This window comes from Capricornis sumatraensis, chromosome 2, assembly GCF_032405125.1.
Source record: "Capricornis sumatraensis isolate serow.1 chromosome 2, serow.2, whole genome shotgun sequence".
Taxonomy (NCBI): Eukaryota; Metazoa; Chordata; class Mammalia; order Artiodactyla; family Bovidae; genus Capricornis; species Capricornis sumatraensis.
Window position 1 is genome coordinate 122,384,783 of NC_091070.1, and position 24,584 is coordinate 122,409,366.

General features: G+C 46.1%; 2 non-coding genes across 2 annotated transcripts; both read right to left on the minus strand.

Moving 5' to 3' along the window:
* Window positions 1–10,157: 10,157 nt before the first annotated feature.
* Window positions 10,158–10,321, minus strand: LOC138074817 (U1 spliceosomal RNA). The gene has a single exon (XR_011144621.1). It is a non-coding gene; the product is annotated as a U1 spliceosomal RNA (small nuclear RNA).
* Window positions 10,322–15,737: 5,416 nt separating this feature from the next.
* On the minus strand, window positions 15,738–15,810 carry TRNAV-AAC (transfer RNA valine (anticodon AAC)). Its single transcript has one exon. It is a non-coding gene; the product is annotated as a tRNA-Val (tRNA).
* Between the last annotated feature and the right edge of the window lie 8,774 nt (window positions 15,811–24,584).

Consider the following 24,584-nt stretch of genomic DNA (forward strand, 5'->3'; position numbering starts at 1 on the left):
GGAGGAAAAAGTGGAGGCCAGAGCTGGCCAGCCCAGGCTGTTCACGGCATCTCAGATCCAACAGCCAGCCTGAGGTCAAGGAACCTGAGGCCTGGACTCAGCGGCATTTAGAAACTGTGCAAAAATGTTCTGTACTGGACCTTTAAGCAAAATACAGTTCCGATCTGGACGGGAAGAGAGTGACTCGTGTACGTGCAGACGCTGGAAGAAAGAAAGTTTTCCCTGACCGGGAATCGAACTCTGGCCGCGGCAGTGAGAGCGCCGAATCCTTGCCACTCACTAGACCACCAAGGAACTGTAGAGAAGAGGTTATTTCGCTTCTTCAGGAGAAAGATGAGTGTAAGAATCGTCAGAAAGCAGTGTAATCGTCAGAATACCTCAGCGGCCTACTGCTGAGCCTGCTGCCTAACCCGTGCCTTTCGCCTTTGCCGATGCAAACGCAAATCTCCGCGGTTGGGTGGTGGGGGTGGGGGAGAGCAACCTGTTTCCGTCCGGTTTCGGACCAGGGACCTTTCGCGTGTGAGGCGAACGTGATAACCACTAGGAAACGCGTCAACCTCCGTTACTTAACACTGTATCCATGAAATCCCGGATGCTGCCACCAGCATCCAGACCACCAAATTGTAACACTCAAACAGGAACCTTGAAGCCCTGCTTTAGGGTTCCTCATCTCCCCTCAAGAGAGGACCCTCGGGCCCCCATAGGCTGCATTCGGGGTCCCGCACCCAACGTAGAGGCCTCAAACCCTTAACTCCGCACCCGAGCTCAGGGGTCGCCCCAGCCGATTGCCGAGCTCCCGGAAGCCGCAGGAGGCGGGGACGGTGGGTGCGTCCTAGGCCAGGAGACTCCGCTGCCCAGCGGTGTGGAGGCCGCCCCTCCCGCGCCGCGGGCCCGCGCCTCGGTGGCCCTCGTCGTGGCGCAGGCGGTCGGCATTCTGGGGTCTCAGGAACGGTCGACGCTTCCAATCCCCCGGGACCCGCCCTCTCCGCTGCTCCTTTGTTCCTGATTCCTGTGCTCGTTCTCTGCATGCCGGCTCGCCGCTGCACTTTCTGGTGTTCTCCTGGCGAAAAGGAGTCTCTTTGGTGGTCTCTAAAATGTCACCCCACTGTCCCTGGGTGGTCTCAAGCCACCAACCTTTACGGTTAACAGCCGAACGCGCTAACCGATTGCGCTACGGAGACAGCAGTACCGGCCATTCCTGGAGTCTTTGGAGTGGACACTTCTTCCTAGGATAAGACCCCTGCCCCTACGGAAACGGTGCCATTTCCGTGCCTTCTACCGACCACAGATGCCAGAGCCCCCAGAGATACCAGGGGCCAGGGCTCCAATCCTGCGGGCTTGAACCGAAATAGATCCACGGACAGCTGAACACAGGTGGGCTCCCGTGATGGCTCTTCCCACTTCCTCCCCTACACCCAACGAGTGAGAGTTTGCCCACGCTGGCATAGGCCTCCGGGGCTGTGCTTAGGTCTCCTGTGTCCACCAGGGGATTTCCACCAGAGTGGGCTTCCCTGGGGCTCAGACGGTAAGAATTCGCCTGCAGTGCAGCACACCCGCGTTCAATCCCTGGTTTGGGACTGTCCCCTGGAGGAGGGCGTGCAACCCACTCCAGTATTTTTGCCTGGAGAATCCCCATGGACGAGGAGCCTGGCGGGCTAAGTCCAGGGCGTGGCAAAGAGTCGGACAGGACTTAGTGACTTAAGCACTGAGGTCTCGGGGATGGTCGTTCTGTGTCCGCAAGCCGGTGACAGAGTGGGGCACTCACTGGGATGCTCTAGGACTTGGATGAATACATTGTCGTCTTTAGCCCTCGTCCCATGAAGAACGTTGAGAATGGAAATACAGAAAAGTTTTTGAAGTGAACGGTTCTTTTTTAAAAGCCTTCATCCCAGTTTTTGGAATCTGCAGCATCCAGTGGGGTGAGCAATGGAAAGGCCCCCGGAGCAGCCCCAGCTGAGTGGAGCTCCCACATTCCAGCCTGGGTAGCCTGCGTTCTGTGAGGTCCACCTGGGAGCGGGAAAGGGTGAAAACCAAGCTGGGAAGGCTGGTTTGGGAGGAAGGCATTGAGACCTCCCAGGAGGCTTGGGCAGGAATCCTTAGAGCTGAACATTGCTTCAGTCTGGTAGCAGAGTGGGAAAGGAGGGAAAGGGCTGGTGCAGGCAAGAATCAAGGAGGCCTAAAGAGAGGGGAGGAAGGAGAGAATAAAAGAATTTGTGCTTCTACCCTTCCCCCCTCCCTCTCTTGCCTTCTCTCTTCTTGGTCTTCTTCCCATCCCTACAACTGAGAAATCTTGATACACCCACTTCTGAGAAGAGAGACCCAACTATCTGTGCTCGGGTGCACAAATTCTGGGTTGTAAAAATAGTTCTGTCCTTATGTGGCCTTAGACAAATAAAGAAAATTTCTTGTGCCTCCCTTCTTTCTGTTTTAAAATGGGAGGAATGAAAGCATTTGTTGTCAGATGTGCCTGGGTTTAGAAACTACTGAATGAATCATGTTGTCAGCTGTGAAATCATAAATATTGTTGTCACTGTTCTCAGAATCTTTTGACAAACTCTACCCTTATTTATTTCACCTTGAATTAACTTGATACTTCTAGACCTTTCTGTAAATGGAATCAAGACAAAGGCTCCCATGATTGCTCTTGCAGTTTGCTCCGTAAGTTTTCTTGAAGTTTGCTCAGATGTAGCTGGACCACCCTTCATTGCCAGTTCTCTGCTTGCGGATCAGGACCGATATGCAGTCTGGAGGAAATGGGAAGAACACACATCTTCACCCATCCCAGTTCTAACCTTACCTGATTCTGTCCTTGCCCCTTGTGAGAGCCTGGTTCTCCACATTTCCTGGCCATTCTGTGATCACTCAACATCCTTTCTATGGATTTATTTTCTTCCTTTATGAGTCAAAGTCCATTTCAGGTCCTTGTGCCCATAAACCTTGACTTTGTGTCATTTGTTACCACTCAACTGCTTGATTTTCCAAAAAGAAGATTCATATTCTCACCCTGGAGCCATGAACTTCCTCCTCATAACAAAAGCCTCCCCTTTGCCTCCTTCCTCCTTGAGTCAACCTCTCTGTCCAGTCTTTTGGAACAAAATACATCTCCAGGCAATTCTAGCCATCCTTCTGTGTTTGTTGGCCAGCCAAAAATTGGTGCTATTTTTTTCTGTTATGTATATTGGCTTAGGGAAGAAACACTTTTATTAGGATATAATGAAGAAGTAAAGATTATTATTCTGAGCTCTGATAGGATTTATACCTATTATACACGCAAATATTTAATGTGTTGGTATTTTGGGTACATAAGTACTGTCTATACTGTAAGACAACGACTCCGCATCCTCTATGATTCAGCAGTCAGTGCTCTTGAGCACCTTGATATTTGTATGCCTTTTTTAAAACTGCAATTTCTAGATTTGATATGTAAAGAAATGGAAGAGAAACTGACTTGACTGACCTGACCAAACAGTCTGTGACTGCCTAAGTGTCAGAGCCGTGCCTCTTGTCCTCCTCCATATGTGGTTGATTTTGAGTCACCCCAGGTTAGTTTGGGTCTTCCCTAGTGGCTCAGCAGGTAAAGAATCTGCCTGCATTCCGAGAGACCCACCATGTTAAATCCCTGGGTTGGGAAGATCCCCTGGAGAAGGGAATGGCCACCCCCTCCAGTATTCTTGCCTGGAGAATCTCTTGGACAGAGGAACCTGGCATGCTCCAGTCCATGGGGTCACAAAGTCGGACAAGACTGAGCGAGGTTCATTTCACTTCTAGGTGAGTATAGCTGATTTCTCTGAGTGTTTGATGTAAATGGTTATTTTTACTTATATTGTAAATCTAACAAATACACACTTGTTGTGAGAAAACCTTACCCCTACCAAATCAGAAATGTATGAAGAAAAGGAGAGTTCTCCTGCCTCCATTCCCACTTCACTGCTGACACACTTTACATGTTACAGATAAGAGGTGGTGGCGGGAGCTTTGGAGTGTAATCTGTACTTTGGGAAAACTAAGGGACCCAGGAAATCCTGCCTCCTGCCCTGACAGCCATCTGCCTTCTTGGAGCAAGGAGAAAAGGGTGAAGGCAAGGAAAGGGCCAATAACACTCTTATTTGCAGAAATTTTACCTCAAGATGGGACACTCTGCTTAACCAGGGCAGAATATGTAGTTGATAATGGAGAGCTAGGGGGCTCTTCCCTGGCACAAAACCCAAAGTGGATTTTACCTCATTTTCTGAAGTGAGAGTGAACTGAGCCTATCAAAGGAGAGGAGCAGAAAGAAAGCAAAAGGGATGTGCACCTACGCGGGTCAACTGTGTTCAAGTCTTGGGAGTAGGAAGGGGACATACAGAGGCTGAAGAAGCAGATACCCTTTCCCTGGCAGTGGAGAGAAGGTAGCTGCCAAAGAGGTTCCATGGCGTAATGGTGAGGACCCTGGATCCAGCTATCTGAGTTCAAATCTCATGGAACTTTTCTGTTTAGTTAGAAAAGTTGTCCCTGTGAGTAAATGGTGATGTGGAGGGGCTGCGATGTCGCTGATCAGCCGGAAATCTCGACAGCTTTAGGGCTGAGAGTTCCAGACCTGAATGAGAAGAACTGTGTTTTATTCAAGTTTTCTATTCTTCCGAATTTTTATTGTCCCTGTCCCAGTTTGTTATGATTTTATTCAGAGTTTCTTGCTCTTAAGTCTGCGTTGGACACGCAAAGCCGCTATTCGATCAAGATTCGAACCTTCACTCCTGCAAATCTCGTCCTTTGGCCCCAAGCTCAGACCGAAAGAGGTCGCAGATTTCGGCGTCTGAGGAGACCCCAGGTCCCCGACCCAGGGCCGCCCGACCAAGCTGCTCCGGGGCCCGAAGGGGAGACGTGCCGCTGGGAGTCCGGAGCCGGGGGCTGGGTTCCCTTCGTTCTGCCGCGGCTCTGCTCCCCCGAGATGATTTCTCACGACGTGAGCGGATGGAAGCATTTGTGTCCTCTACTGCTCGGGAGAAAAGTACGGATGAGGCCGGTGATGGACCTGAATAGTTTTCCTTTCGCGTTGCTAAGAAACATCTCTCTGATCTTTATAATTTGGAACTTTCAGCAGTTACAAGGAAAGGTGTGAGGCCGGCGAAAACATCCGAGGAAGGGCAAAGATTAGGAGAGAACAGACGATGAGCCAGAAGCAGAAAGGGACTGGAAGAGAGAGGAGCGGGCAGGTACTGCGGCGGGGCGGTCGCTGGGTTGGGGCGACCACAGGACCTCACTGCGAGCAGCTCCCACCCTTTACTGAGGTGTCCAGGGACCCGATTCACGATTCACCCCCACATCGCAAAGCTTCTGGCCTGGCATTTGTGCTGACAAAGTTCCCTTTGCGGGTTCCGTGTGGAGTGGTGAGGTGGGTTATGTAGATCTGCAGGTGGCAGCTGCCTTGGAGATGACTGGCGGGCAGGGAACTACACAGACACTCCACTTTCAGCTTTGCAGGCCAGTCTGCAGCGTTGGCTCCGGAAAATCCGAGCCTCAATATTTGCTTAGAGATAAGGAGATATATAGCCAGACAGTCAGTGAAAGTGGTTATCCCTGGAAAAAAGGAACATGGGAAGGGATCAGGAAACTACTGTTTTGGGGCATGTGTAACATTGTATTATATACACGATGTTTTCAAAAGTTCATTGCTTGTATTTTTTATTTAAATTTGTGTGTAGTCATATGTATCACTCTTTAAAAATTCTGGGTCTATTGTCATGTGTAGGGGAGTGTTTTCCACTGTAAAACCATGATTTTTTTTTAAAAAGTTCAGCATTTTGGAAGGAAGGAGTTGGACCATTATTGCTCTTTTGTTGAGCTGATCAGATGAGTTGATAAACTCACAGATCCTCCCAGTCCTGGAGATTACTGCAGGTCAAAGAGGACTGCTTTACTCTTCTTGCCACCTGAAAAGCTCAGAGGCAGCATGGATTCAAATTGCAGGGAGCTGGAGAGGCACAGCACGGCGCACTTGGATGCACATGGCGACAAAGGGCCGCTCTGGTTCCGAACCCCAGGGCAGTAATGTCTGGGCAAGAAGAGACCAGTAGGAGAAGGGCAGCATCTCCTTTAAGTCCTACACTTTCAGCATCCAACAATGCTCTTGAAGACACACAGTGAAAGAGTGGGAATAGATGAGGGAAAAATAAGAAATCCTCGGTGATTTCCTCATCTAAACCACTCCTGAGGATGAAGTGAGTATAGGCAGGGACCAGGCCCTCCTGGCACCAGTGAAGGTGGGTGGAGTTCTTCTCAGCAGCTGGAACCAAAGCAGACATCCTTGGCTAGGCGGCCAGTGAGTAAGCAGGCCTTCTTCTTCCTCAGCTGGGTAGCACTTGAACTTGCAGCACTGGAATGTGTCCCTCTAGGCTTTTGATGGGTTCCAAAGAAACAAGAGATAGGTTTCTTTCTTTTTTTATAATTTTTTTCTCCAGCTTTATTGAGATATAATTGACATATAACACTGTGTGAGTTTAGGGTGTGCAGCACGTTGATCGGATACAGTTATATATGGCAAAATGATTCCCACCAGAGCATTAACTAGCTCCATCCCATCACATAATACTCATTTCTTTTTTGTGATGAGAATATTTATGATCCACTCTCTTGCATCTTTCAAGTACACATATAATGAAGTGCTTCGACAAAGTTTACACCCAGGTAACTGACACCTTAAGATGTGACAAGAATTCCTTGGCAGTCTAGTGGTTAGAACTTGGTGCTTTCACAGCTGTGGGCCAGGGTTTGTGGAACTAAGATCCCACAGTCTGTGTTCAGTCATGCATGCTCAGTCATATCCAACTCTGTGGGATGCCATGGACTGTAGCCCACCAGGCTCCTCTCTTCATGGGATTTTCCAGCCAAGAATACTGCTGCTGCTGCTGCTGCAGTGGGTTGCTATTTTCTACTCCAACAACAGATAGGTTTCTTCTTAATGCACTTATTAAGGTCGGTAGTGGCTGGTGGCTAGATGGCACAGCATGCTTTGTTTGCTGATATGGCAGGCAACCTTTTTCATTCACATTCCTCCCCTCTTCCTTCTGATCTCATTTGTTTGGCTGCACTCATTGGAGTCCATGGGCAAGAAAGACCTGGAAATGCTGGTTGCCAGGGACACAGATCAAGCACACAGATCAGGAGCAAAAGGTAAACAGGAAACCAGGAAGGGTGGAGAATATTTAGCCCGTGTAATGAGCCCAACATCTGGGGGCCCTCCTTTTAGTCCTGGTGCCACCACTTACTTTCCCTTTGACCTTGGGTCAACTCCAATTTGCTAGGCGAATTTTGCAAGTGTCATATGAAAGAAATAATAAGTACTTCATAAAACTGTTGTGTAGATTAAATGAGATAATCAAATAATAGAGCTGGTAGAGCATGTGGCTAATATTAAGGATGTTCCGGTAGGAAACAAGCAAAGATAAGCTGGTACTTCAATCTTTTGTAACATTTGAATACATTTTAAAAATATTTCAATAAATTTTGTCTTTATGAATTTATTCATAATTTGTGAATGAATTCACATTCACAAAATAAATTTGTGAATTTATAAAAAATTTTAAATGGAATTTATAAATCATATGCCCACAAAAGGAACTTTCTAATATCAGCTTTGTTCATAATGGTTTCCAAATTGAAAACCATTCAAATGTCCATCACAAAGTGAATATATATGATTGTAACATAGTCACTCAAAGGAATACTACTCTTCAATAAAATGAAACAAGTTCCTGATAGATGGCAACGATATGGATTAAAACATCACCCTGAGTGATGAAAAGAGTATATACTCTGTGGATCCACTTATGCAAATTACTAGATGAGGCAAACTAATCCCTAGTGAAAAGAACTAGATCATTGAGTACGTGGGACAGGGAGTGGCAGGGGGATTGACTGCAAAGGGGCTCAAGGGGACATTTTGGAGTGCTGGAGATGTTCTTGAACAGGGTAGTGGTTCCATGGGTACGTTCAGTTGTAAAAAGTCATCAAACTTGAAATGGATAGATTGCATTATTTTTATTAATCCTTAAGAAATTTGATTTTTAAAAAGTAATGAGAAGAATCATTCCAAATTTTAATAACTTAATTATAATCATTATTATTATTACCATTAGAGGGTTCTTTTAGAACTGTATATCTCTTAAGGTAAACAATTTGAAAGTTCAACAGTTTCTTCATTTTTGTATTTTTTCATTAAATACATGCACTGGAATGTGAAGTCAAGTAGGCCTTAGAAAGCATCACTACAAACAAAGCTAGTGGAGGTGATGGAATTCCAGTTGAGCAATTTCAAATCCTGAAAGATGATGCTGTCAAAGTGCTGCACTCAATATGCCAGCAAATTTGGAAAACTCAGCAGTGGCCACAGGACTGGAAAAGGTCAGTTTTCATTCCAATCCCAAAGAAAGGCAATGCCAAAGAATGCTCAAATTACCGCACAATTGCACTCATCTCACATGCTAGTAGAGTAATGCTCAAAATTCTCCAAGCCAGGCTTCAGCAATATGTGAACCATGAACTTCCAGTTGTTCAAGCTAGTTTTAGAAAAGGCAGAGGAACCAGAGATCAAATTTCCAACATCCGCTGGATCATGGAAAAAGCAAGAGAGTTCCAGAACAACATCTATTTCTGCTTTATTGACTATGCCAAAGCCTTTGACTGTGTGGATCACAATCAACTGTGGAAAATTCTGAAAGAGACGGGAATACCAGACCACCTGACCTGTCTCTTGAGAAATCTGTATGCAGGTCAGGAAGCAACAGTTAGAACTGGACATGGAACAACAGACTGGTTCCAAATAGGAAAAGGAGTATGTCAAGGCTGTATATTGTCACCCCGCTTATTTAACTTCTATGCAGAGTACATCATGAGACACGCTGGACTGGAAGAAACACAAGCTGGAATCAAGATTGCCGGGAGAAATATCAATCACTTCAGATATGCAGATGACACCACCCTTATGGCAGAAAGTGAAGAGGAACTAAAAAGCCTCTTGATGAAATTGAAAGTGGAGAGCGAAAAAGTTGGCTTAAAGCTCAGCATTCAGAAAACAAAGATCATGGCATCCAGTCCCATCACTTCATGGGAAATATATGGAGAAACAGTGGAAACAGTGTCAGACTTTATTTTTGGGGGCTCCAGAATCACTGCAGATGGTGATTGCAGCCATGAAGTTAAAAGATGCTTACTCCTTGGAAGAAAAGTTATGACCAACCTAGACAGCATATAGAAAAGCAGAGACATTACTTTGCTGACTAAGGTCCATCTAGTCAAGGCTATGGTTTCTCCTGTGGTCATGTATGGATGTGAGAGTTGGACTGTGAAGAAGGCTGAGCGCCGAAGAATTGATGCTTTTGAACTGTGGTGTTGGAGAAGACTCTTGGGAGTCCCTTGGACTGCAAGGAGATCCAACCAGTCCATTCTGAAGGAGATCAGCCCTGGGATTTCTTTGGAAGGAATGATGCTAAAGCTGAAACTCCAGTACTTTGGCCACCTCGTGGGACGAGTTGACTCATTGGAAAAGACTGATGCTGGCAGGGATTGGGGGCAGGAGAAGGGGACGACAGAGGATGAGATGGCTGGATGGCATCACGGACTCGATGGACGCGAGTCTGAGTGAACTCCGGGAGATGGTGATGGACAGGGAGGCCTGGCAGCTGCGATTCATGGGGTCGCAAACAGTAGGACACGACTGAATGGACTGAAGAGAGAACTGGATCCAGAAATGCAAAGAGGCCTGCCTGCGGTAGGAAGGGGTGAGTGAGAGGATAGTATCTAAGCAGTACCTCCAGCAATGACTAAGGCGTGTAATAAGCAAGGCCAACTAGCCACGCAAGAAATGAAGCCTCTGACAGCAAGGACACTGGTGGGAAAAGTGTAATAAGCAAGGCCAGCTAACCACGCAAGAAATGAAGCCTCTGACAGCAAGGACACTGGTGGGAAAATGGCTAGTGGCAGCTTCTCACAAGACGGGCCGACTGGCCGAGGTAAGGAACTCTCTGGTTGGATCCTGCAGTCCAGGTAAGCCTTCCCACTCGCACAAACTTTCTACGAAGAGCGTTCATGAGCGAGCTTGCCACGAAGTCTGGTTTGGTTACGTACAGCAACGCTCCCACAGCAATACCAAGGCCAGTTCTTCTGCTTTTCCACAGACAGACCAGGGGAAAGCGCGAACGCAGTCCCCCACTACCACAAATTATGCAGTCGAGTTTCCCACATTTGGGGAAATCGCAGGGGTCAGCACATCCGGAGTGCAATGGATAAGCCTCGCCCTGGGAAAACCACCTTCGTGATCATGGTATCTCCCCTGCCAGGTAAGTATGAGCTCCATGCCCGCCGCCCCACGGCAACCTCATACGCCCTGCACTGTACAGACACGCTCACTTTCCTCCCCGCATCCCCGAGCCTTCTTGGCCCTTCCACACAGAGGATCCACGCACTTTCAAGCAAAAACTCCTCAGTTCTCTGCCACGCCACGGGAGACCATATCGTGTTTAAGCGCCAGATGACGGACCAGCAGCCCCTGCTCTCGGATATCTACATACGACACGCCCCATCCGTGACGTCACGAGAACCCGCGCTTTCCTCCAGCCCACGCCCCGCCCTAGTCCCCGCCTCCCTCCTCCCACGCCGTCCGGCCCAGCCAACCCGGCGGAGGGCGCCCTCTGGGGGACGTGACGTCCGCCTCCCGCTCCTGGGCGCGCGCGGCTGCCTGCCTCTTTTGTCCTGCCCAGTCCCGGTCTGGCGGTCGGCTGAAGCCTGTGCACCTTTTTTCAAATTACGGCGTTCAATGGGGAGAACGGAACATTTAGCAGTCCAGGGGAAACCTGTTCCTTTCAAATCCAGTTGTCTTTGTGATGTAGTATTGTGTATATGTCTAGTAAAACGCACTAAGCATCGCGACTGGCCGTGAACTTCTGTTCTTCAGAATTCAATGTCACTGATTGAGAATTTCACTTATGTTTGGTTCAAACATTTTTTATTAGTATTCCTAAATACCTTAGTTTACTCAGTAATTGATGTCTCAGTATCTTATTTTTTTTGAAACTACCTAATTAATTAACTTCTATCAGTTAAGTCTCAGCACAACTCTAGGACTTTACCAAATATCTGGAAAGATCATTTGAAGCAGACATGTCTAAACTATAATTTTTTTAAGAGCTTACCCAAAGCTCTTATCTCATTTACATTTACTTTAAGCTTTCATCATGTCAAGTTATTTTCCTCGCAAAAGATATAACGGGGTCTTATTTATTAAACCTAGGTACAATAAAGTTCAAAATTGGGAAAGGAGTATGTCAAGGTTGTAAAATATTGTCTCCCTGCTTATTTAACTTATATGCAGAGTACATCATGCAAAGTGCCAGGCTGGATGCCTCCCAAGATGGAGTCAAGACTGCCCAGAGAAACATCAACAACCTCAGATATGCAGATGATACCACTCTGATGGCAGAAAGCAAAGAGGAACTAAAGCGCCTCTTGATGAAAGGGAAAGAGGAGAGTGAAAAAGTTGGCTTAAAGCTCAACATTCCCAAAACTAAGATGGTGGCATCTGGTCCCATCACTGCATGGCAAATAGCTGGGGAAAAAGTGGAAACCATGGCAGATTTTATTTTCCTGTGCTCCGAAATCACTGCGGACGGTGACTGAGAGCCAGAAGAATCGACGGTTTCGATTTGTGGGTGCTGGGTAAGACTCTTGAGAGTCCTCTGGGCAGCAAGCAAATCCAACCAGTCAATCCTAAAGGAAATCAACTCTGAGATTAACAAAACTATGCAGATGACAACACCCTTATGGCAGAAAGCGAAGAAGCGCTGAAGAGCCGCTTGATGAAAGTGAAAGAGGAGGGTGAAAAAGTTGGCTTAAAACTCAACATTCAGAAAACTAAGATCATGACATCTGGTCCCATCACTTCATGGGAAATAGATGGGGAAAAAGTGGAAACAGTGACAGACTTTATTTTGGGGGGATTCCAAAATCCCTGCAGATGGTGACTGCAGCCATGACATTAAAAGATGCTTAGTCCTTGGAAGGAAAGTTATGACCAACCTAGATAGCATATTGAAAAGCAGAGATATTACTTTGCCAACAAAGGTCCGACTAGTCAAGGCTTTGGTTTTTCCAGTGGTCATGTATGGATGTGAGAGTTGGACCATCAAGAAAGCTGAGCACCAAAGAAACGATGCTTTTGAACTGTGGTGTTGGAGGAGACTCTTGAGAGTCCCTTGGACTGCAAGGAGATTCAACCAGTCTAACCTAAAGGAGACCAGTCCTGGGTGTTCATCGGAAGGACTGATGCTGAGGCTGAAACTCCAATACGTTGGCCACCTCATGAGAAGAGTTGACTCACTGGAAAAGACTCTGATGCTGGGAGGGATTGGGGGCAGGAGGAGAAGGGGACGACAGAGGATGAGATGGCGGGATGGCATCACAGACTTGATGGACATGAATCTGTGTGGACTTCGGGAGTTGGTGATAGACAGGGAGGCCTGGCGTGCTGCGATTCATGGGGTCACAAAGAGTCGGACACGATTGAACTACTGAACTGAAAAGATTAAATTGAAATACTTTAAAATAGGAATAGAACCAAAAGAGCTCAATCATATAAAAGCATATTTATATATATTCTTCTCTCTGTTGATATACCTAAATGACTCCATCAGCATTTACCTACATTAACAGAAGTTACTTTTGAATTTAAGATGTTTCAAAATTTTACATATTTGTATTTTGTGCATTATCTGAAATTTTAAAAATAAACCTATATAGTTTAGGGGCTTCCCAGGTGATACTAATGGTAAATAACCCACCTGCCCTGCAAGAGACACAAGAGATGTGGGGTCTATCCCTGGTTCAGGAAAATTCCCTGGAGGAGGGTATGGCCACCCACTCCATATTCTTGCCTGGAATCCTCTCATGGTCAGAGGAGCCTGGCTGGCTACAGTCATTGGGGTCCAAAAGAGTCAGACAGGACTGAAATGACATAGCATGAACCCATGCACCTTTTGCTACAACTTAGAATAATTTAAAAATAGATTTGAAGGAAAACATGCAAAGAAGATAACAGTAGTTCCTTCCAGGAAGTGGAACTATGGATGACTGCTTATTTTCTTCTTTAGATATATTTAATATTTTTAATTTAAAAAATGAATGACCTGGAAGTGAAAGAACAGAAGAGCTATGGAAGAGGTATTAGAAAGGTGAGAGGAAAGGATAAAAGGGAGGAAAAATCTAGTTCTTGCAGAAGGTGTGTTTAAGTTGGGGATTCAAGGGGAGCAGCTCTTGGAATAAGAAAGGTGTTTGCTAGGCAAGTGGGTCATGAGGATACTGCAGTTTTATTTGCGTTATGTGACTCCTCCTTGGTGTTTTGTCAAAGAAATATACAGTCTTAAATTTCTTGCCAAACATTTTTACCATTTGTGTTCCTCTTTGACGGGCACTATATCCTGTGGAGCCAGGCAGGCTTCCAGTTCAAAATGCTGATTTCAGATTCCCACTCACTGACTGAGTGACTAGACGAGTGGTTTAACTTTCCATGTCTCAGATTTCTCATATGTGAAATGAGGATGATGATATGATAGAAGCCTGTTGAAGGAATAAAGTGAGTACGCCCATGTAAAACTTGTAGACCATGCCTGGGCACATGGCACCTTGCATGTCATCACTGAGTGTAAGATCTTGCATTTTGGCACTGCACTGCATAAAGTCTGGGTGCAGTTTTAAGTTACTGATACCTTACAGTGGCAGTGGTAGCCTCCTGGGCTAGTGGGATCTGCCAGTTTACTAGTTCATCTGATCAGCTCATCAAAAGAACAGTAGTCCAATTCCTTGCTTCAAAAATCCCCCAATTAAAAAAAAAATAAGGTTTTACGGTGGAAAACCATCTTACACGTGACTCAAGACCCAGAATTTTATATAAGATATATATTTATTTATGACTATGTAAAAATTTAAAGTTAAAATATAAGCAATGCACCTTACTATGTATATATGTGTGTATACACACACACACACACACACACGTGAATGATACCAAATTACATATACCCCAAAGAGTACTCCACTGGCCCCAGTCAGGTTCCCACTCCCACTCCCCCATCAACATAACCACTTTCACTGACTGCTTGGCTATTGATCTCCTTATCTCTAAATAAATATTGATATTGGCACTCAGATTTTCCAGTTTCCCACCCAGACCCTGAAGACCAGCCTGCAAAGGGGAAAGTGAATTTGTGTGTTTCCTTGCCCCACCAGTCATCTCTAAGGTAGCCCATAGGTCTTGCATTCACCTGCAAACCCACACCGCCCACCTCGCCCTTCCTCATGGAACAAGCAAAGGAAAATGCCAGAACAAATGCCAGGCCAGAAGCTTTGCAATTTGGGGTGAACCGGATTCCTGGACACCTCAGTAAAGGGTGGGCGCGGCTCCTGAGTGAGGCGCTGCGATGCCCCAACGCTGCGATGGCTCCCACCGCTGTACCAGCCCGCTCCTCTCCCTTCCAGTCCTTTTCTCTCTTCTGGCTCATTCTCTGTTCTCTCCTGCTCTTGTCCTTCCTCGGCCTCACACCTTTCTTTTCCCGAAGTCCAAAGACAGGTAAAGCCTTTAACTGTGTGGATCACGACAAACTGATCTCTTTCCAGCTGCAGCCACATGGACCACACGCACTAAACCTCTGCCCAGAAGCACAAATGGTCGGATGAAGGAATAGCAAACACCAAGAGCCAGCAGCTTCCTTTGGGGGCCCCTCGGCTCAAGTTCGGGGCGTCTCTTGGGCGCAATGCGCGACGGCGGAGCTCAGGTGACCTTCTGCCCTAGGAACATCTCAGCTTCCCCATGGGAACGAAAAGGCTGAGTGGACTCCATCTCTCCAGCTGTCTGGAGAAACGCCGTGCTACGGACACACTATTAGGCGGAAACGGCATACTGCGAAACACAGGTGGCTCTCTGCTTAGGTCCCAAAGTAGGCTTGCTTTCGGTGCGAGGGAGGAATAAACTTTTCTCAGGTCTCTGTGGCACAATCGGTTAGCACGCTTGTCTGTTAACCGAAAGGCTGGTGGTCAGAGCCCACCCAGGGACTTGTTTCACTATTTTAGAATGTAAAGGATGTACGATTGCTTCTAGTCTGGGCATCCTCTCCCAAGCTCCACTACTACCCTACTCTACTGTGTCTTGTACACACACACACACACACACAGAAGGACATACGACCAGATAGTACCTGATCCGCAGAGAGGATCTCTGCAGAAAAACAGGTTGACAGGGAATCCTAGAATTCATGAAAGAGTAGGCTCATCATCATCATCCTGTAAACTCCTTTTACCAATGAAGTTTCTTCCACTGTTAGTAGTAGTCTCTATTTAACTTTTTCCATATATTTTTCTGAATAATTTTGTTCTATTCTTTTCCTCCATTTTTCATTCATTGAATCATAGAAAAAGCAAGAGGATTGCAGAAAGACATCTATTTCTGCTTCATTGACTCCGCTAAAGCCTTTGTTTGGATCACGACAAATTGTGGAAAATTCTTCAAGAGATGGGAATACGAGACCACCTTACCTGCCTCCTGAAAAACCTGTATGCAGGTCAAGGAGAGATGAAACCAATCAGGAAAGGAAATCAACCCTGAATATTCACTGGAAGGACTGACGGTGAAGCTGAAGTTCCAAGCCTCACTCCACGCAGCAGGCCTTCATTTTGTATTTAAAATATGAATCTAAAAGCTTGCGAAAAAGTCGAGTTGTTTCCGCCCGGTTTCGAACCGGGGACCTTTCGCGTGTTAGGCGAACGTGATAACCACTACACTACGGAAACCACACGGTCACTTGCGTCTAGTGACATGTTCAAGAATTGCATGTTTGAACACACCTCCCCTCCAAATTTCAAAGGAAGAGGACTCTGGAAACACAGGCAATCCATCAAGTAAGGATCTGCAGTTCCTGAAAGGGGCTGATTTAGGGTTCCACGCCTTCTCCAGCAGCGAGGTCCCTGTGTGCCAGCTGTGCGCCCAAGCACAGAGGTCGCCCCCGCTGAGTCCTCAGTTTTCAGGAGCCCTAGCAGCCAGGGGAGTTAGGTGAGTCTGATCCCCAGGAGGCCCGACGTCCTGCAAGGTCGACGCAGCCCTTCCAGGCTGCGAATGAGCGCTTTAGAGTCCCTTTTCATGGCGCCAGCGGGCAGCGAGCTCGATGCTTTAAATTCCATTCGTGAAACGAATGACACGCCCTCTCCTCTGACCTGCCCTCCCCTCTGCTCCGATGCGCCTGACCCGTGCGCTCTCTCACAGCCCTTTCACAGCACCTCTTCTACGGTGCCAGCCTGCACTGGGCGGGGCTGGGGGCAGGGGTTCCTCAGGAGCCACTGAGGTAATACAAGACTTGCATCACATTTTCACGTTTAGCAGGAAGTGCAGCAAAGGCTGAGGTTCAGGTCATTTGCTGCACTCATTTGCCCACCTGGCCCCGCATAAAGCCATGGAGGAGCCAGGCGCGGTCCACGCAGATCTGACAGTCTTCATTCCTGTCTCATCAAACTTGAGATTATTCTTGAAGGACAGCTTTGTTTTACATTTTACAATGCCTGAAACGTCTTTTGTTTGTCTTTTATAATTTTCCAGTTCAACATTTCATGGAGAGTGAATTTTAACAGAGAGGTAAAGGCGGTTTTCACCTTACAGCAGGCAGAGTTTCTTTTCGCTGAGAAACTTTAATCCAATGTTGTCTGTATGTCTGTCTGTCTCTGGTTTCCTTTAGAAATAAAGTTTCTCAAGTTTAGGGATGCATGTGCCGTTTTCTCCAGCAGTGGCTTTTCTTCTTTTCTTAGTGCGGCGGTCACTGCGTTTCCTTCCCGTCTGAGGTTCAGGGGCTCAAACCCAGGAAGGCGCACCCAGGGTGCGCTCTGGCCCCGAGGACGGCGGGGCTCCGACTAATTCCGCGTGGATTCCGAGTGCGGTCTGGAGGTCTGAGTCCCCAAAGAGGCGGACTTGAAAATAGCTTTAGATCAGGACGTTTCATGAGATTTCCCCTTGCTTTCCTCCCCTGAAGGTCCTAGTTTTCACCTCCCACGTCCAGACAGAGGAGCGGGTTCGTCGTCGTTCTGTCGCGTCCGGCGTGCTGCCGTCCCACCTGGACCGGACTAGGATGCAGTGGTCCTCTCGGTCAGGGTGGATGCACAGCGGGCGCCCGAGGGACCACAGACACACAGCGCCCTGCAGCACCAGAGGACGGGGCGGGGGTCCAGAGTCGGCGATTGGAGCGCGCTGAAGGGAGGGATCCATCCCCTGCCACCGAAGAAATGCCAAGAAGAGAGACGCAGCCCAAGACAAAGCGCAACACCGGCTGCCTCACACCTCCATCAGAGGTTCAGCCTCATCCTAGGCCGGTCAAAGTAAGCGCCGCAGATCGTGGGGGAAGACCTGCAATCCAGGTTTAGTGAGAGGTCAAGCTCTCTTCCGAACCTATTTCCTTGTGAAGCAGGGGCCACTTGGTTCTCAGCCGGTGAAGAGCGTGTCAATCTACTCCCTGAACTCTGTCCTGACTCCCGGGCCTCCCCTGATAATGGCAGGAGGACCAACTGCTTTTCCTCTGTGACCAGCTGAATCTGCAGAGCCTGACCCTCTTCACCTTTGGGTCTTTGGCTCGAGCCCTGGGGGAGAGTTGAATTCGTTCCCTTTTGTTCTCTGACCTCAAATCTGTTTGTCCCACATGTGGGCCAGGCTGATGCAAAGCTAAGTTTCTTCACAAGGGATGAAATTCTTGGTTTTCAGAGAGATAATAGATGTCACCAGTAAAGACAATGTAGGGCCCAGATGAAAAGGTGAAGGGATATCAGGAGGTAAAAGTATCCTGCAGTCAGCCTTGTCCTGTCCCCTCCTTGGATTCAGACTGTGGCTTGTTCTGCAAGGTGACTCAGAGCAGAGAAAGGAGGAGGGCTGGTTGTAGGGCCCATTGGGCTTTCAGGTGGTAAGGAACTCCTCCCAAATTTCTTCAGTTCAGTTCGTTCAGCCCTGTCTGACTCTTTGCGACTCCATGGACTGCAGCACTCCAGGCTTCCCTGTCCATCACTAGTTCCTGAGTTTGCTCAAACTCATGTCCATGGAATCGGGAATGCCACCCAACCATCTCATCCTCTGTCATCTCCTTATCCTTCGGCTCTCAAGCTTTCCCAGCATCAGGGTCTTTTCCAGAGTCAGCTCTTCACATCAGGTGGCCAGAGTATTGGAGCTTCGACTTCAGCATCAGTTCTTCCAATGAATATTCAGGACTGATATCCTCTATGTTTGACTGCTTTGATCTTTTGGATGTCCAAGGGACTCTCAAGAGTCTTCTCCAACACCACAGTTAAAAGCATCAATTAATTCTTTGGTGCTCAGTTTTCTTTATAGTCCAACTCTCACATCCACACATTATTACTGGAAAAACCATAGCTTTGGTTAGACGGACCTTTGTTGGCAAAGTAACGTCTCTGTTTTTTAACATGCTATCTAGGCTGGTCATAGCTTTTCTTCCAAGGAGCAAGTGTGTTTTAATTTAATGGCTGCAGTCACCATCTACAGTGATTTTGGAGCCCAAGAAAATAAAGTCTCTCACTGTTTCCATTGTTTCCCCATCTATTTGCCGTGAAGTGATGGGACTAGATGCCATGATCTTTGTTTTTTGAATGTTGAGTATTAAGCCAGCTTTTCCACTCTCCTCTTTCACTTTCGTCAAGAGGCTTTTTACTTCCTCTTTGCTTTCTGCCATAAAGTTGGTATCACCTGCATATTTGAATTTATTGATATTTCTTCCAGAAATCTTGATTCCAGCCTGTGCTTTATCTAGCCTGGCATTTCACATGATGTACTTTGCATAAAAGTTAAATAAGCAGGGTTATAATATACAGTCTTGACATACTCATTTTCCAATTTGGAACCAGTCCATCATTTCATGTCATGTTCTAACTGCTGCTTCTTGACCTGCATACAGAATTCTCAGGAGATGGGTAAGGTGGTCTGGTATTCCCATCTCTTAAAGAATTTTCCACAGTTTGTTGTGATCCACACAATCAAAGGCTTTGGCATATTCAATAAAGCAGAAGTAGATGTTTTTCTGGAATTCACTTGCTTTTTCTATGATCCAAAAGATGTTGGCAACTTGATCTCTGGTTCCTCTGCCTTTTCTGAATCCACCTTGAACATCTGGATGTTCTTGGTTCACATACTATGGAAGCCTAACTTGGAGAATTTTGAGCATTACTTTGCTAAATATGAGATAAGCACAATAGTTTAGTAGTTTGAACATTCGTTGGTATTACCTTTCTTCAGGATTGGAATGAAAACTGACCTTTTCCTGTGGCCACTGCTGAGTTTTCCAAATTTACTGGCATATGAGTCCAGCACTTTAACAGCATCATCTTTTGGGATTTGAAATAGCTCAGCTGGAATTCCATCATCTCCACTAGCTTTGTTTGTAGTGATGCTTCCCAAGGTCCACTTGACCTCGAACTCTAGAATGTCTGGCTCTAGCTGAGTGATCACACCATTGTGGTTATCTGTGTCATGAAGATCTTTTTTGTACAGTTCTTGTGTATTCTTGCCACTTTTAAAAAATATCTTCTGCTTCTGTTAGGTCCATACCATTTCTTTGCACAAAATGTTCCCTTGGTATCCCTAATTTTCTTGAAGAGATCTCTAGTGTTTCCCATTCTATTGTTTTGCTCTATTTCTTTGCATTGATCACTGAGGAAGGCTTTCATATCTCTCCTTGCTATTCTTTGGAACTCTGCATTCAAATGGGTATATCTTTCCTTTTCTCTTTTGCCTTTAGCTTCTCTTCTTTTCTCAGCTACTGCTAAGGCCTCCTCAGACAACCATTTTTCCTTTCTTTTTCTGTCCCCCTGTTTCTTGGGCCAAGGAAAATATAAGTGCACCTGCTGCCACAACTTCCACCCTGCTTTGTATTTCTTGAATGGGAATGTAGATCTCAGGAAAAGGGAAGTTCTGTTTCCAGCCAGGACCTTTCGCATGTGAGGTGAACGTGATAACCACTACACTATGGAAACAAGGCCTGTATTTTGCTTGATGATATCTATGTCCATGTAAACCTCTGGTACTGCCCACCTTCTCCTGGTCACCAGTCTTTCAAACAGAAGAATGAACCTGGAACCACCAGTGATATGTCAGACGAGGAGACTGCAGCTCCCAAGAGGCCCTGCTCTAGGACTCCTCCCTTCCTCCTGAAACCAGGACCCTTGAGCACCCAGAGTCTGGCTTCCAGATCCCACACCCAGTGCAGAGTCTCCAGTCCCACTGCTATGCCCCTGAGAGCAGCGGTTGGCCCAGTGGATGCCTCAGCTCCGGGAAGCTACAGGAGTGGGGTTATCTTTGTTTGAACCTGAGGGAGCCTGTCGCACAACAGTGTAGACCCTGCTCCTCCAGTGCTGTGGACCCGCACTTGGGTTGCCCTGTTCATCACGCAGGGAGTCGGTGGCCTTGGCTCTCAGAAATGATCAGAGCTTTGAATTCACTCAGGAGCCATACAATCTGCTCTTGTCGCCCTCCACTCTTCTCCCAAACTTGAAGTTCAGGCAAGTCAGTGAACTGCTTCTGGTCAGTTACTTGTTCAATTAGCAAGGCCCAGGTGCTTTAGGGTAGCTTGATAGTTGAAAAGCAAACATCAGAGTGCTGAAACCTTTGGGATTCTTCAGAAAGAAAAAAGGAGGGGGATGAGGAGGCCCCCAACTGAGACGTGGGTTCCCAAATATCACTAAGGACCGCGGATTCAGGAAAGTGGATGGCCTCAATGGATAATGCTATCAGGGAAGGCCCCAGGGCTCCAAGCAAAATTCTGGGTCTTTCCCCTTCCACCCCTGTGACAAGGGTGTTTTCCCATCTTATCTGATGCTCTGTTTGCTCAGACCAAACACACTTCTCTTTGACACCAGTCCTTCATACCATACTGCCAACTTGTCAGAAAATCCTATTTTTCTTTGATTAGTTGCACATTTTGATACACATAATCTTTTTCTTGGTCTGATTTCCTCCCTTAACTTTCCTCATAAAGGCGTGGAGATGGATTCAACTTGAGATCTAGCTCCGCTAAAAGTTGAGGGTTTGAGAATTTTAACCTCCAGTGTGTGGGCTGGGCCACGATTGAGACTTCTCTTGACCAGCCTGGTCAATATTGGCCTCTCTCTGACCTGTCCTCCAGGGTCAGGGGCAGGGCCAGGCCGCCTCAGGCAGCCCCTGTCACCAGGTCTAGAGACCTACACCTCGTGTGGAGCCAGTGGAGAAGCTCCGGAGGGGGGCATAAATTCAAATTGCCCGGAGCCGGCAAGGCGCAGATGAGCAGTGCACCTGGGTGGACGCCGCAACTTTTGGTTCTGAGGGAGCCGGTTCCCTCCCGGCCCCTGGTTCTGATCCCGCAGGCAGTAATCTCTCTGGGCCAGAAGAGACCAGTAGGAGAAGGGCAGCATCTCCTTCAAGCCCTGTCCAGTCAGCACCCAACAATGGTCTTGAAGAGACACAGTGAGAAGTGGTAATAGATTAGGGGAAAAGAAGAAATCCTTGGTGATTTCCTCATTGAAACACCTCATGAGGATGAAGTGGGAGCCTGCAGGGACCCAGTCCTCCTGGCGCTGGTGAAGGCCAGTCTAGTTCCCACCAGCTGCTGGAGCCAAAGCAGACAACCTTGGGCAGGTGACCAGTGAGTAAGCAGTCCTTCCTCCTCCCCAGCTGAGTAGCACTTGAACTTGTGGCACTGGAGTGTGTCCCCCTTGGCTTTTGATGGATTCCAAAGATGTAACAGGCAGGTTTCTTTCTTTTTTTATAAATTTTTTCTCCAGCTTTATTGAGATATAATTGACATATAACACTGTGTGAGTTTAGGGTGTGCAGCATGTTGATTGGATACAGTTATATATGGCAAAATGATTCCCACCAGAGCGTTTACTAGCACCTCCATCCCATCACATAATTTCTCATTTCTTTTTTGTGATGAGAATATTTACAATCCAGTCTCTTGCATCTTTCAAGTACACATATAATGAAGTGCTTCGACAAAGTTTACACCCAGGTAACTGACACCTTAAGATGTGACAAGAATTCCTTGGCAGTCTAGTGGTTAGATCTTGGTGCTTTCACAGCTGTGGGCCAGAGTTTGTGGAACTAAGATCCCACAGTCTGTGTTCAGTCATGCATGCTCAGTCATATCCAACTCTTGTGTGATGCCGTGGACTGTAGCCCACAAGGTTCCTCTCTTCACAGGATTTTCCAGGCAAGAATACTGCAGTGGGTTGCCATTTCCCTCTCGAATAGCAGATTTCTTTTTAACATACTTATTAAGGGCTTCCCTGGTGGCTCAAATGGTAAAGCGTCTGTCTGCAATGCAGGAGACCCAGGTTGGATCCCTGGGTTGGGAAAATGCCCTGGAGAAAGAAATGGCAGCCCACTCCGGTATTCTTGCCTGGAAAATCCTGTGGATGGCGGAGCCTGGTAAGCTACTGTCCATGGGGTCTCAAAGACTCAAACACAACTGAGCCACTTCACTTCACTTCATTAAGGTTGGTAGTGGCTGGTGGCTAGATCAGCCTTTATTTGCTGATATGGCAGGTAACCGTTATCATTCACTTTCCTCCTCTCTCCCTTTTGATCTCATTTGTTTGGCTGCATCTATTGGATTCTGTGGGCAAGAAAGACCTGGAAATGCTGGTTGCCAGGGTCAACCTCAAGCATACAGATCAGGGGCAAAAGGTAGACAGGAAACCAAGAACAGCAGAGAACATTTAGCCCAAATGTAATGAGCCCAACATCTGGGGGGCCTCCTTTTAGTCCTGATGCCACCACTAACCTTCCATTTGACCTTGGGTCAACTCCAGTTTGCTAGGTCAATTTTGCAAGTGTCATGTGAAAGAAATAATAAGTACTTCATAAAGCTGTTGTGTAGATTAAATAAGATAATCAAGTACTACAGCTGGCACAGCATGTGGCTAATATTAAGTATGTTCCAGTAAGAAACAATCAAAGATAAGCTGGTACTTCATTCTTTTGTAACATTTGAGTTAATTTTTTAAACATTTCAATAATTTTTTTCTTTTTTTATTTGCAAAATAAATTCATATTAAAGAATTTAAAATTTTACATGGAATTTATAAAATATATTCCCACAGAAGGGATTTGCTTATAGTAGCTTTGTTCGTAATAGTTCCCAAATTGAAAACTATTCAAATGTCCATCATGAGGTTAATAGATATAGTTGTGATATATTCATTCAAAGGAATGATACCCTTCAATAAAATGAAGCAAATTTCTGATATATGGCAATAATATGGATTAAAACATCACCCTGAGTGATGAAACGAGTACATACTCTGCGGAGCCACCTATAGGAATTACTAGATGAGGCAAACTAATCCCTAGTGACAAGAACTAGATCACTGAGCCCCCGGGACAGGGAGTGGCAGGGGGTTGATGGCAAAGGGGCTCAAAGGGATATTTTGGAGTGCTGGAGATGTTCTTGAACTGGGTAGTGAGTCCATGGGTACATTCATTTGTCAAAAGTCATCAAACTTGAAATGGATACATTGTATTATTTTAAAATTATATCTTAAGAAATTATATTTTTTAAGTAATGAGAAAAATTATTCCAAATTTTTGTGCTTGATTAAATTATAGTCGTTGTTATTATTGCTAGCATTATAGTTCTTTCAGAAATGTATCTTTATTTTTTTTTTCCATCGAATTTATGCACTATTAGTTGGGAATACTTTAAAATACTTTAAATACTTAAATACTTAAAAATAGGTCTTGTCTTTACAAGGATTATGTAATAATGTATCCTGCCTGAGGACAGTCTCTGGATTAAACCTTCTGGCTAATTCTGCTATCTTAAAATGTAAACTATGGGAGTAGGTCTGGTGAGATCTTTACAACGTCCAGACATTCTTTGGATTCACTGGAGAGTATATAACTCCATTGCTAACACTAGCAATCGGGTACTCTTTCTACCCCCTTCTGATGTCTATGTCAGAAGCTTTCTCTATCTCCTTTATACTTTAATAAAACTTTATTACAAACACACAGACACAAAAGAAATGTATCTCTCTTAAGGTAAATAAGTTGAAAGTTCAACGGTTTCTTTATTTTTGTGTTTTTCCATTGAATTTATACACTATTAAATGGGAATACTTTAAAATAGGAATAGAACCTATAAGAGCTCAAATATAAAAGTTTGTTTGTATATATTCTCTCTGTTGATATGTGTAAATGACTCCATCAACAGTTACCTACATTAACAGAAGTTACTTTTGAATTTAAGATGTTTCAAAATTTTACATATTTGTATTTTCTGCATCATTTGAATTTTATAGAATAAACATATATACCTTAGGGGCTTCCCAGGTAATGCTAATGGTAAAGAACCCACCTGCCAATGCAAAAGACACTGGAAATCTGGGATCTATCCCTGGAGCAGCAAGATCCCCTGGAATATTTCACCCCAATATTCTTGCCTGGAGAAGCCCATGGACAGAGGAGCCTAGTGGACTATAGTCCATATGGTCCAAAAGTGTCAGACAGGATTGAAGTGACTGAGCATGCACCCACGCACTTTTTGCTA